The sequence below is a fragment of the Seriola dumerili genome, unplaced genomic scaffold (assembly GCF_002260705.1).
Source record: "Seriola dumerili isolate Sdu_G_001 unplaced genomic scaffold, Sdu_1.0 BDQW01000155.1, whole genome shotgun sequence".
Classification (NCBI taxonomy): Eukaryota; Metazoa; Chordata; class Actinopteri; order Carangiformes; family Carangidae; genus Seriola; species Seriola dumerili.
In genome coordinates, this window is record NW_019174410.1 from 1,442,781 (window position 1) to 1,454,054 (window position 11,274).

Sequence of the window (11,274 nt, forward strand, 5' to 3'; positions counted from 1 at the left end):
TTGAACAAACACACAAAAACACCCAATTAATGCCAGTCAGGCACTTTGCAGCCTGTGCATACAACAAGCAATTACAAATATACTGCTCAGTTGGCAGTTTATTAGAACACCCAGCTAAAACTAATGAGCCCTGCAATAAATCCTCCCTTTATAACGTTCAGTTTTTATTGAAGTTGTTTTAGAGAGTTGTTGATTCATCTGTAAGTCGTTTTGGAGGATGTTGTACTGCATCATACAGAGAGGTGTTTCTGTGAGTTAACCTGTCATTGCTGTACATGGGACAAAATAATAGAAACCAGGAGACCACGGTGGGTGTCCATAGATTATCTTGTAGCAACATTAAGCTGCGTAAATCAAATTACTGCCGGTACTTATAGAATGAACAGCAGAATTAAAGCAGCCAGAAAAAGTGGAGATGTGTAAACAACATGAACCTGTCATGGAACATCATTACAGGTAAAACAAAACATTTACATAATGAGTGACAGTGTTGGTGTACACCAGCAGTAACGAGTTAGCAGTCAAGCACACGGGCTTTCTTTGCATGAATAGATGATCAGACACAAACAGAAACAGAAGGTCTCCCTTCAGGAGCACGAGTTTCTACAGGAGGCCCTGTGAAGCCTTCAAGATGAACATGAGAAATCCAGGACTCAAGTGTTCATGGAAGTCAAGGCCGAGTGTTACCGAAGTGGAATCAGAGGACTCTTCCATCCGTGTGCTTGGTCCATTGACCACCAATGAACCAGAAGCAATGCTGAAGCCCAGCTTACTGAGAGCCAATCCAGGTCCTTGACATCAAACTCAATGACACAAATGGAGGAGGATTTGGATTTGGACTCGAGAAAAAAAAGGTTTTGACTATCTCTGTTAAGGAGTGTGGTCTGGAAGAGATGGAGAAGTGGGATTCAACCAAAGTGAGAAAGCAGAAGAGGGATGGTCGGTCCACATACAGGGGCCGTCATGATAGTCAGCTCGCCCGAGGGTCAAACACAACCCAGCTCTGGATCAAGACATGAGGCAATGTCCCCTGTGCATCAACGTCAGACCTCAAAGACGAGCACAACTGACAAAATGAGAAGTTCGACTCATAGCTGAGTGCAATCGCTTAGTGTCTGCGTCGCGTTTTGAGACAAAGAAAACTGCACAGACAGTCGGCCAAAATGATCCAAAATGAGTCAAACATTTGCAGATGTTAATACACTGATATTATAGGTAATTATAATTGATATTGGATGAACTGGATATTTTGCCTTCCACAGCCTGCACTCTTTAGGAAAGTGTTTTTTTTCCTTTGTGCTTTGATTTGTGGAATCAGTGACGATCATTAAGTCCCACTGATTAATGGAGACACCTATGGCTAACAGTGGAAGTGTGTTAACACAGTGTGGTTTTCCGGTGGTGAGGGTTTTAAATCAAGTGTTTAGTTCAGTCTGAGGCGAGGGGGACTGACGGTGTTTGTCTTTTCCGGTGATTTGTTGTAAGATTTAGAAATGAAGCCAGAGTGAAAAGCCAAATGTGGTCTCAGACATGACACTGACCTCTCATTCCGTTTCTATGAAAAGGTCCCAGGCACTTCTCAGAAAACCATTTCACCTCCTACAGAGAGCTGTACACCAAGGATACACACACCCGGCGCACAACACCACACACACACACACACACACACACACACACCACACACACACACACACACACACACACACACACACACACACACACACTATCTGTTGCGAAAAAGTCCAGATTATTAGCTCATTTTGAAAAGACTTTCAGCTTCTTTCCCAGAAACCAGAGAATTTGATACGGTTTCGTATCAGTGATGTGAAGCAACAGAAATCCAGGAAACTCTGTGGTGAACAATGATGAGACAATGTAACAGGTGTGTGTAAGTGTCAGCAGATATTGTACAAGGTCGTTGTGGCAAACAACCAAGTAACGAGCAGACTTTCAAATCAGCGCCTGAACTTCCTTCATTATTGTGCTTTTCCAAAGGACACAAAGTGTTCTGAAGAAGAATGAGGATGTTTGCAAAGAAAATATTATTCTGACAGTTCTGTTTCTTTAATTCTTTCATGGGCCAGGAGCTGCAGTGTTTTATCTTAATCCATTAATCCTTTTGTTCTGTGTTTTCTTTTAACGCTGTTGAGTCATGTCAGCCTACTTCTTCTTCACATTAAAACAGCTACTGTGGAACTGCTCGCTTCTTTTAAATGAAAATTCCATTTTTACAGAAGTAATACTTTTACCATGGCGTTATCTTGATTTGATTTGTGCAGTCTCTATGACTTTATTGATTTCTTTTGGTCTTGGTTTGCATGTCATTTATACATGTTTTTGAGGGCTGGTGTAGATGCCACTGAAACTGATGCACTATTGCTTATGAATTAGAAAGCAGGTCAGTTAAATAAACAAAAGAAACAGCATTTTCATGTTGCATCAGTGAGCAGAGATTACAGTATCCACCCTTGCCGTTCCAAAGAAAAGAAGTGCAACGTGCAAATAACTATCTCATAATGTTATACAAAATAAAACCATGCAACACACTCTTGTGTCCTTAAGTCATGGCTATTTTGGTGTCAGCCTTATCGGAAAAAGACCAAAATAACAGTGTTTCTTCCTCATTATTGGAGCAGAGCTCTAAAAATAGATGTTTGATGTGAATTCCTTTGCAGAGTCACCAGGGAAAGGAGGGCACAGTAAACTTCCAGTTAGTCTTTTCTGCTTCCATGTCCCAAGTAGACGAACAGTTTCCTCCTTAGATACGTCACAAAAAGACACTTCATGACTTTATGGCTCAGGTTTTAACAACCAAATATGTCAGTGCGAGTAATGAATGAAGAAACAGACATCACAAATCTTTAAATGTTTTAACACTAAAATGACAAGTCTTTATAACAGCTTGAGTGTAAACTGCATATTTCTGACTTCATACAGTCATGACTGGGACATTAATCTGCCTGATGCCCTGCACACAAACTTACTCCCAATATAAAAACAAAAACCAGAGTGGCGACGCCTAGAGTGTGGCGCTGCAGTTGTAGTTGTGGAAACTCAGGTGGTGCAGACTAACAAAAACCAAGGTGTGCATATGGACAAACCAGCTGGACACAATGCCCTCTATGGAAAGGGGACAGCGCCGGCTCTTCTTCTTAAGGAGGCTCAGATCCTTTGACGTCTGCAGTGAAATGCTGCACATGTTCTACCAGTCGGTGGTGGCAGTTTCCTCTTTTATAACTGCAGCAATTGGGCGACAAAAGGCTGGCTCGAGGAGCTGGACTCATCGGGGACAGTGCTGGTGGAAAGATGTTGAAGAGGAAAGAATTATCACGCAGTGTTTCACATGTATGCAGCATCATCATTTAAATGAAGCACTGAAGAAGAGTGTAGTTATACAGGAAGGGTTGCTGTCCATGAAAAGGCTTTTAGTGAAAATGTTAAGTGGAAATATGTCACTGCAAAGAATTTTGTATTTTGCAGAAAATATTCATCTGTTGAGAATCGGACATATGTCACTGTACTGGGCTTTATTTTTTATTGTTGAATAACATTTTTTCTGATTGGCAACACGTGTTTGGACTGACACGGTTCCTTGGACTACCCTGTGAATGATTGAGTGCCTGTTAACAATAAAAGATCAGGATGTTCACACTGTGAATCAGACTCAATTTGAATTATTTTCATTCAGTTGTTTTTACAATTTACGGCCTTAAACTTTTTACAGTAATGAATCAGTAAACTTTTATTATTTTATTATAAACAGCTAAGTGGGCAAATAAATATATGTTAATATCGCATCTAAGGCACTTGAAGAAAAATTCTAATGCTGATTGAGAGAGGCTAGTACATATCATGGAGGTTTACAAACATGCTTTACATAATGAGGAACTCTCTAACCACCTACACAGGATTTTTCACATCGACAACACAATAGTAAGCATGCACATTATATTAATATGGGGTCACACTGTCAGAGGACGTATTTTAAGTCTGAACATTAAGATGAGGTGAATTGGTGCACCACACAGAGAGTATGACAGGAGTCATGGCGCATCTTCGCAAAAGACAATAAACGACAATAAACATGGAGTATTAACTGACAACTTGTAGGGCCTTTTCTTACCCATTCAACTTACCAATCATATGTTCTTCAATGTAACACAGGGACAAAGTGCGTTTTCCTATCACGCATTTATATTTTGGAATATTTCCTCTTACTGTTTTCTACCAGACCAGCTTTGGCCCAGAGTTTTTGCCTACCCGCTATGACCATCATGAAGCATATACAGCTGCAGCGTACCGAACGTCTAGTTTTTTTACCTCTACGTACTGGGGAAATATTTTGTCTTCCTGTCTCTTGTTGGGGATTGACTGTTGGGAACCACAGAAGGGGCATCTTGGGAAGATAACGATGTACAGAGGATCCTCACACAGGCATTGTGTTAGGTTCAGGGGCCCCGGACAGATCAGGCAGGGCATATATCCACAGGCGGATCAGCCGGAAAAGAATGTTTGTCCCTGGTTACAGATCACCAGGTTCATGTTAAGAGAAGCAATTCTCCATAAGTGAGAAAACCCCCTCTTATTCACACAGTGCTGAGAGCTCACGTGTCAGCTCATACTTCCATTGGTAAAAAGAGCTGCGACTCAAGTATCGGTTTTAAAGAACTATTGTACACAGCACCTTGCATACGAGGAAACAGCTTTTAACCACTACCATCGCAACCCTCATCCTCGCCATCATAGTACAGTAAAGGCAATCAAAAATGTCATAAAAACTGGTCATTGTATAACAGGGCATCAAAATGTGTATAAAATCATCATAAAAGAAATACACTTTAAGGCATGAAAATGTCAAGAAAATTTCAATTGTATAGAAGGAATGAACAATCTCATAAAAATGTCATATATAGTAAGGGCATCAAATAATGTTCACAAAACTGTCAATTTAGGTAGTAAAGGCATCCAAAATGTCATAAAAAAATACACTTTAGTGATGTTCAAAATTAAAACAGGGAAAGAACAAGATACATAACGTGAAATGGGCAAATCAAAACAGAAACTTTACCAGACGCTTGAAAACACGCACAGTAAATACAGCTGCTACAGTTGTCAGTGTAGTACAGCTCATTGTACGTCATGTAGCTCATGTTAGCCTCATGTAGCTCATGTAGCTCAATTGTTTGAGGCCAACGAAGACTAGTACTGAACCAAAAGGTTTCCCTGAGCTGATAGGAATCAGGAGCCACAAAATGAATTGGGATCATTTGAGAAGTTTGTACTGTTTTCTTTATGGTATATGGAGTGCACACAACACAGGACTAGTAAAGTCCAGGCAGAAGAACAACAGTCAAGCCAAGCGCCTGAGTTTCACTTTCAACACCTGGTTCTTTCTTGCAGTGTTGGCATCATTCTCCTTGGTCGCTTTCCTTCCAGATTCTGATTACTAGAACAAAGACATTGCACATTTAATTAACTAGAGACTCTAACTTGTCTGTTGTGTGTGTGTGTTGGTGGATAAACCATATTCCTGCTTTCCTTTCCAGTGCATGCTGGGATACATTCCAGTACTTCAGACTTTTTTGTTTGAAGTTGAAATGTTTGATGTGATGAAAAAAAGTTAATACATTTCATCCAGAATCACAAGGTTGAATGTAGAAGTCACATAAATGTAAACTAATAAGATTCACCCTGAAATTACAGAGAGGATCTTTAAATTGTTCGTATGGCCAGTAACCTTTATAATAACAAGCTACATTTTTATACAGATAATTACTGAATTTTTAACACAGATTTGTATCTCTTCTCTTTGCATCCAGCCAGGAGCCGTGTCTGTGGACTCATAAACTGTAATTCAAATTTACAACCTCTTAACTCCCAAATGTTATATCTTTATGTGTGTGTCTTAATGGACAAATGAAGCAAACAACACCAAAAGCACCCAATTAATGCCAGTCAGGCACTTTGCAGCCTGTGCATACAACAAGCAATTACAAATATACTGCTCAGTTGGCAGTTTATTAGGAACACCCAGCTAAAACTAATGCAGCCCTGCAATAAATCCTCCCTTATAACGTTCAGTTTTTATTGAAGTTGTTTTAGAGAGTTGTTGATTCATCTGTAAGATCGTTTTGGAGGATGTTGTACTGCATCATACAGAGAGGTGTTTCTGTGAAACACCTCTTCATTGCTGTACATGGGACAAAATAATAGAAACCAGGAGACCACGGTGGGTGTCCATAGATTATCTGTAGCAACATTAAGCTGCGTAAATCAAATAGCTGCCGGTACTTATAGAATGAACAGCAGAATAAAGCAGCAGAAAAAGTGGAGATGTGTAAACAACATGAACCTGTCATGGAACATCATTACAGGTAAAACAAAACATTTACATAATGAGTGACAGTGTTGGTGTTCACAGCAGTAACGAGTTAGCAGTCACGGCACACGGCTTTCTTTGCATGAATAGATGATCAGACACAAACAGAAACAGAAGGTCTCCCTTCAGGAGCACGAGTTTCTACAGGAGGCCCGTGAAGCCCTTCAAGATGAACATGAGAAATCAGGACTCAAGTGTTCATGAAGTCAAGCCGAGTGTTACCGAAGTGGAATCAGAGGACTCTTCCATCCGTGTGCTTGGTCCATTGACCACCAATGAACCAGAAGCAATGCTGAAGCCCAGCTTACTGAGAGCCAATCCAGGTCCTTGACATCAACCCAATGACACAAATGGAGGAGGATTTGGATTTGGACTCGAAAAAAAAAAAGGTTTTGACTATCTCTGTTAAGGAGTGTGGTCTGGAAGAGATGGAGAAGTGGGATTCAACCCAAAGTGAGAAAGCAGAAGAGGGATGGTCGGTCCACATACAGGGGCCGTCATGAAGTCAGCTCGCCCGAGGGTCAAAACACAACCCAGCTCTGAGCAAGACATGAGCAATGTCCCCTGTGCATCAACGTCAGACCTCAAAGACGAGCACAACTGACAAAATGAGAAGTTCGACTCATAGCTGAGTGCAATCGCTTAGTGTCTGCGTCGCGTTTGGAGGAAGAAGCTACCAGCAGGAGATCATGCACTTGGGATGAGGACAGTTTAAACAAAGACAAAGAAACTGCACAGACAGTCGGCAAAATGATCCAAAATGAGTCAAACATTTGCAGATGTTAATACACTGATATTATAGGTAATTATAATTGATATTGGATGAACTGTATATTTTGCCTTCCACAGCCTGCACTCTTTAGGAAAGTGTTTTTTTCCTTTTGTGCTTTGATTTGTGGAATCAGTGACGATCATTAAGTCCCACTGATTAATGGAGACACCTATGGCTACAGTGGAAGTGTGTTAAACACAGTGTGGTTTTCCGGTGGTGAGGGTTTTTAATCAAGTGTTTAGTTCAGTCTGAGGCGAGGGGGGACTGACGGTGTTTGTCTTTTCCGGTGATTTGTTGTAAGATTTAGAAATGAAGCCAGAGTGAAAAGCCACATGTGGTCTCAGACATGACACTGACCTCTCATTCCGTTTCTATGAAAAGGTCCCAGGCACTTCTCAGAAACATTTCACCTCCTACAGAGAGCTGTACACAAGGATACACACACCCGGGCACAAACACACACACACACACACACACACACACACACACACACACACACACACACACACACACACACACACACACACACACACACACACTATCTGTTGCGAAAAAGTCCAGATTATTAGCTCATTTTGAAAGACTTTCAGCTTCTTCCCAGAAACCAGAGATTTGATACGTTTCGATCAGTGATGTGAAGCAACTGAAATCCAGGAAACTCTGTGTGAACAATGATGAGACAATGTACAGTGTGTGTGTGTCAGCAGATATTTGTACAAGGTCGTTTGTGGCAAACAAAGTAACAAGCAGACTTTCAAATCAGCGCCTGAACTTCTTCATTATTGTGCTTTTCCAAAGGACACAAAGTGTTCTGAAGAAGAATGAGGATGTTTGCAAAGAAAATATTATTCTGACAGTTCTGTTTCTTTAATTCTTTCATGGGCCAGGAGCTGCAGTGTTTTATTTAATCCATTAATCCTTTTGTTCTGTGTTTTCTTTTAACGCTGTGAGTCATGTTCAGCCTACTTCTTCTTCACATTAAAACAGCTACTGTGGAACTGCTGCTTCTTTTAAATGAAAATTCATTTTTACAGAGTAATACTTTTACCATGGCGTTATCTTGATTTGATTTGTGCAGTCTCTATGACTTTATTGATTTCTTTGGTCTTGTTTGCATGTCATTATACATGGTTTTGAGGCTGTGTAGATGCACTGAAACTGATGCACATTGCTTATGAATTAGAAAGCAGGTCAGTTAAATAAACAAGAAACAGCATTTTCATGTTGCATCAGTGAGCAGAGATTACAGTATCCACCCTTCCGTTCCAAAGAAAAGAAGTGCACGTGCAAATAACTATTCTCATAATGTTATACCAAATAAAACCATGCAACACACTCTTGTGTCCTTAAGTCATGGCTATTTTGGTGTCAGCCTTATCGGAAAAAAGACCAAAATAACAGTGTTTCTTCCTCATTATTGGAGCAGAGCTCTAAAAATAGATGTTTGATGTGAATTCCTTTGCAGAGTCACCAGGGAAAGGAGGGCACAGTAACTTCCAGTTAGTCTTTCTGGCCTTCCATGTGCCAAGTAGACGAACAGTTTCCTCCTTAGATACGTCACAAAAGACACTTCATGACTTTATGGCTCAGGTTTAACACACCAAATATGTCAGTGCCGAGTTGAATGAAGAAACAGACATCACAAATCTTAAATGTTTAACACTAAAATGACAGTCTTTATAACAGCTTGAGTGGTAAACTGCATATTTCTGACTTCATACAGTCATGACTGGGACATTAATCTGCCTGATGCCCTGCACACAACTTACTCACCAATAAAAACAAAAACCAGATGGCGACGCCTAGAGTGTGGCGCTGCAGTTGTAGTTGTGGAAACTCAGGTGGTGCAGACTAACAAAAACCAAGGTGTGCATATGGACAACCAGCTGGACACTAATGCCCTCTATGGAAAGGGGACAGCGCCGGCTCTTCTTCTTAAGGAGGCTCAGATCCTTTGACGTCTGCAGTGAAATGCTGCACATGTTCTACCAGTCGGTGGTGGCCAGTTTCCTCTTTTATACTGCAGCATTGGGCGACAAAAGGCTGGCTCGAGGAGCTGGACTCATCGGGGACAGTGCTGGTGGAAAGATGTTGAAGAGGAAAGAATTATCACGCAGTGTTTCACATGTATGCAGCATCATCATTAAATGAAGCACTGAAGAAGAGTGTAGTTATACAGGAAGGGTTGCTGTCCATGAAAAGGCTTTTAGTGAAAATGTTAAGTGGAAATATGTCACTGCAAGAATTTGTATTTTGCAGAAAATATTCATCTGTTGAGATCGACATATGTCACTGTACTGGGGCTTTATTTTTTATTGTTGAATAACATTTTTTCTGATTGGCAACACGTGTTTGGACTGACACGTGTCTTGGACTCCCACTGTGAATGATTGAGTGCCTGTTAACAATAAAAGATCAGGATGTTCACACTGTGAATCAGACTCAATTTGAATTATTTTCATTCAGTTGTTTTTACAATTTACGGCCTTAAACTTTTACAGTAATGAATCAGTAAACTTTATTTTTTATTATAAAAGCTAAGTGGGCAAATAAATATATGTAATATCCATTCAAGGCACTTGAAGAAAATCTATGATTGAGAGAGGCTATACATACATGGGTTTACAACATGCTTACATAATGAGGAACTTTAACCTACACAGGTTTTTCACATTCACACACAATAGTAGCATTGCACATTATATAATGTCACACTGTCAGAGAACGTATTTTAAGTCTGAACATTAAGATGAGTGAATGGTGCACACACAGAGAGAGGAAGCACAAGACAAAACGACAATAAACATGAATTAACTGACACTTTAGGGCCTTTTCTTACATGTAATACCATCTTTATTGTCTTCATTACACACAGGAAAAGTGGTTTTCCATCAGGCATTTATGATTTTGGAATATTTCCTCTTACTTTTTCTACCAGACCAGCTTTGGCCCAGAGTCTGCTGATGACCAGTCATGAAGCACTACTACAGCTGCAGCTACCAACTCTGTTTTTTACCTCTACGTACTGGGGAAATATTTGTCTTCCTGTCTCTTTTTGGGGATTGACTGTTGGGAACACAGAGGGGCATCTGGTAGAAACGATGTACAGAGCATCCTCACACAGGCTTGTGTTAGTTCAGGGGCCCCGGGCAGACAGGCAGGCATATATCACAGGGGATCAGCCGGAAAATGTTTGTCCCACTGGTACAATCACCAAGTTCATGTTAACTGAGAGATTCTCCATAAGTGAGAAGCCACTCTTATTCACCAGGTGGAGCTCACTGTCAGCCTCATACTTCCATTGGTAGAAAGAGCTGGACTCAAGTACGGTTTTAAAGAACTTGTACACAGCACCTTGTGAGTACGAGGAAACAGCTTTAACCACTACCATGCAACCCCATCCCTGCATCATAGTACAGTAAGGCATCAAAAATGTCATAAAACTGTCATTGTATAACAGGGCATCAAAATGTTATAAAAATGTCATAAAAGAAATACACTTTAAGGCATGAAAATGTCAAGAAAATTTCATTGTATAGTAAGGAATGAAAATCTCATAAAAATGTCATAGTATAGTAAGGCATCATAATGTCACAAAACTGTCATTGTATAGTAAGGCATCCAAAATGTCATAAAAAAATACACTTTAGTGATTTCAAAATAAAACAGGAAAGACAAGACATAACGTGAAATGGGCAAAATCAAAACAGAAACTTTACAGACATGACACGCACAGTAAATACAGCTGCTACAGTTGTCAGTGTAGTACAGCTCATGTAGCTCATGTAGCTCATGTAGCTCATGTAGCTCATGTAGCTCATGTGTTTGCGGACCAACCGAAGATCTAGTTTATTGAACAAGGTTCCCTGAGCTGATAGAATCTGGGGGCCACAGCAAATGAATTGATCATTGTGAAATTTGTACTGTTTTCTTTTATGGTATATGGTGCACAAACACACAGACTAGTAAAGTCCAGGCAGGAAGACAACAGCAAGAAGCGCCTGAGTTCAGCTTCAACCCTGGTTCTTTCTTGCAGTGTTGCATGTTCTCCTTGTGTTTCCTCCAGGATTCTGATTACTAGAACAAAGACATGCACATTTAATTAACTGAGGACTCTAACTTG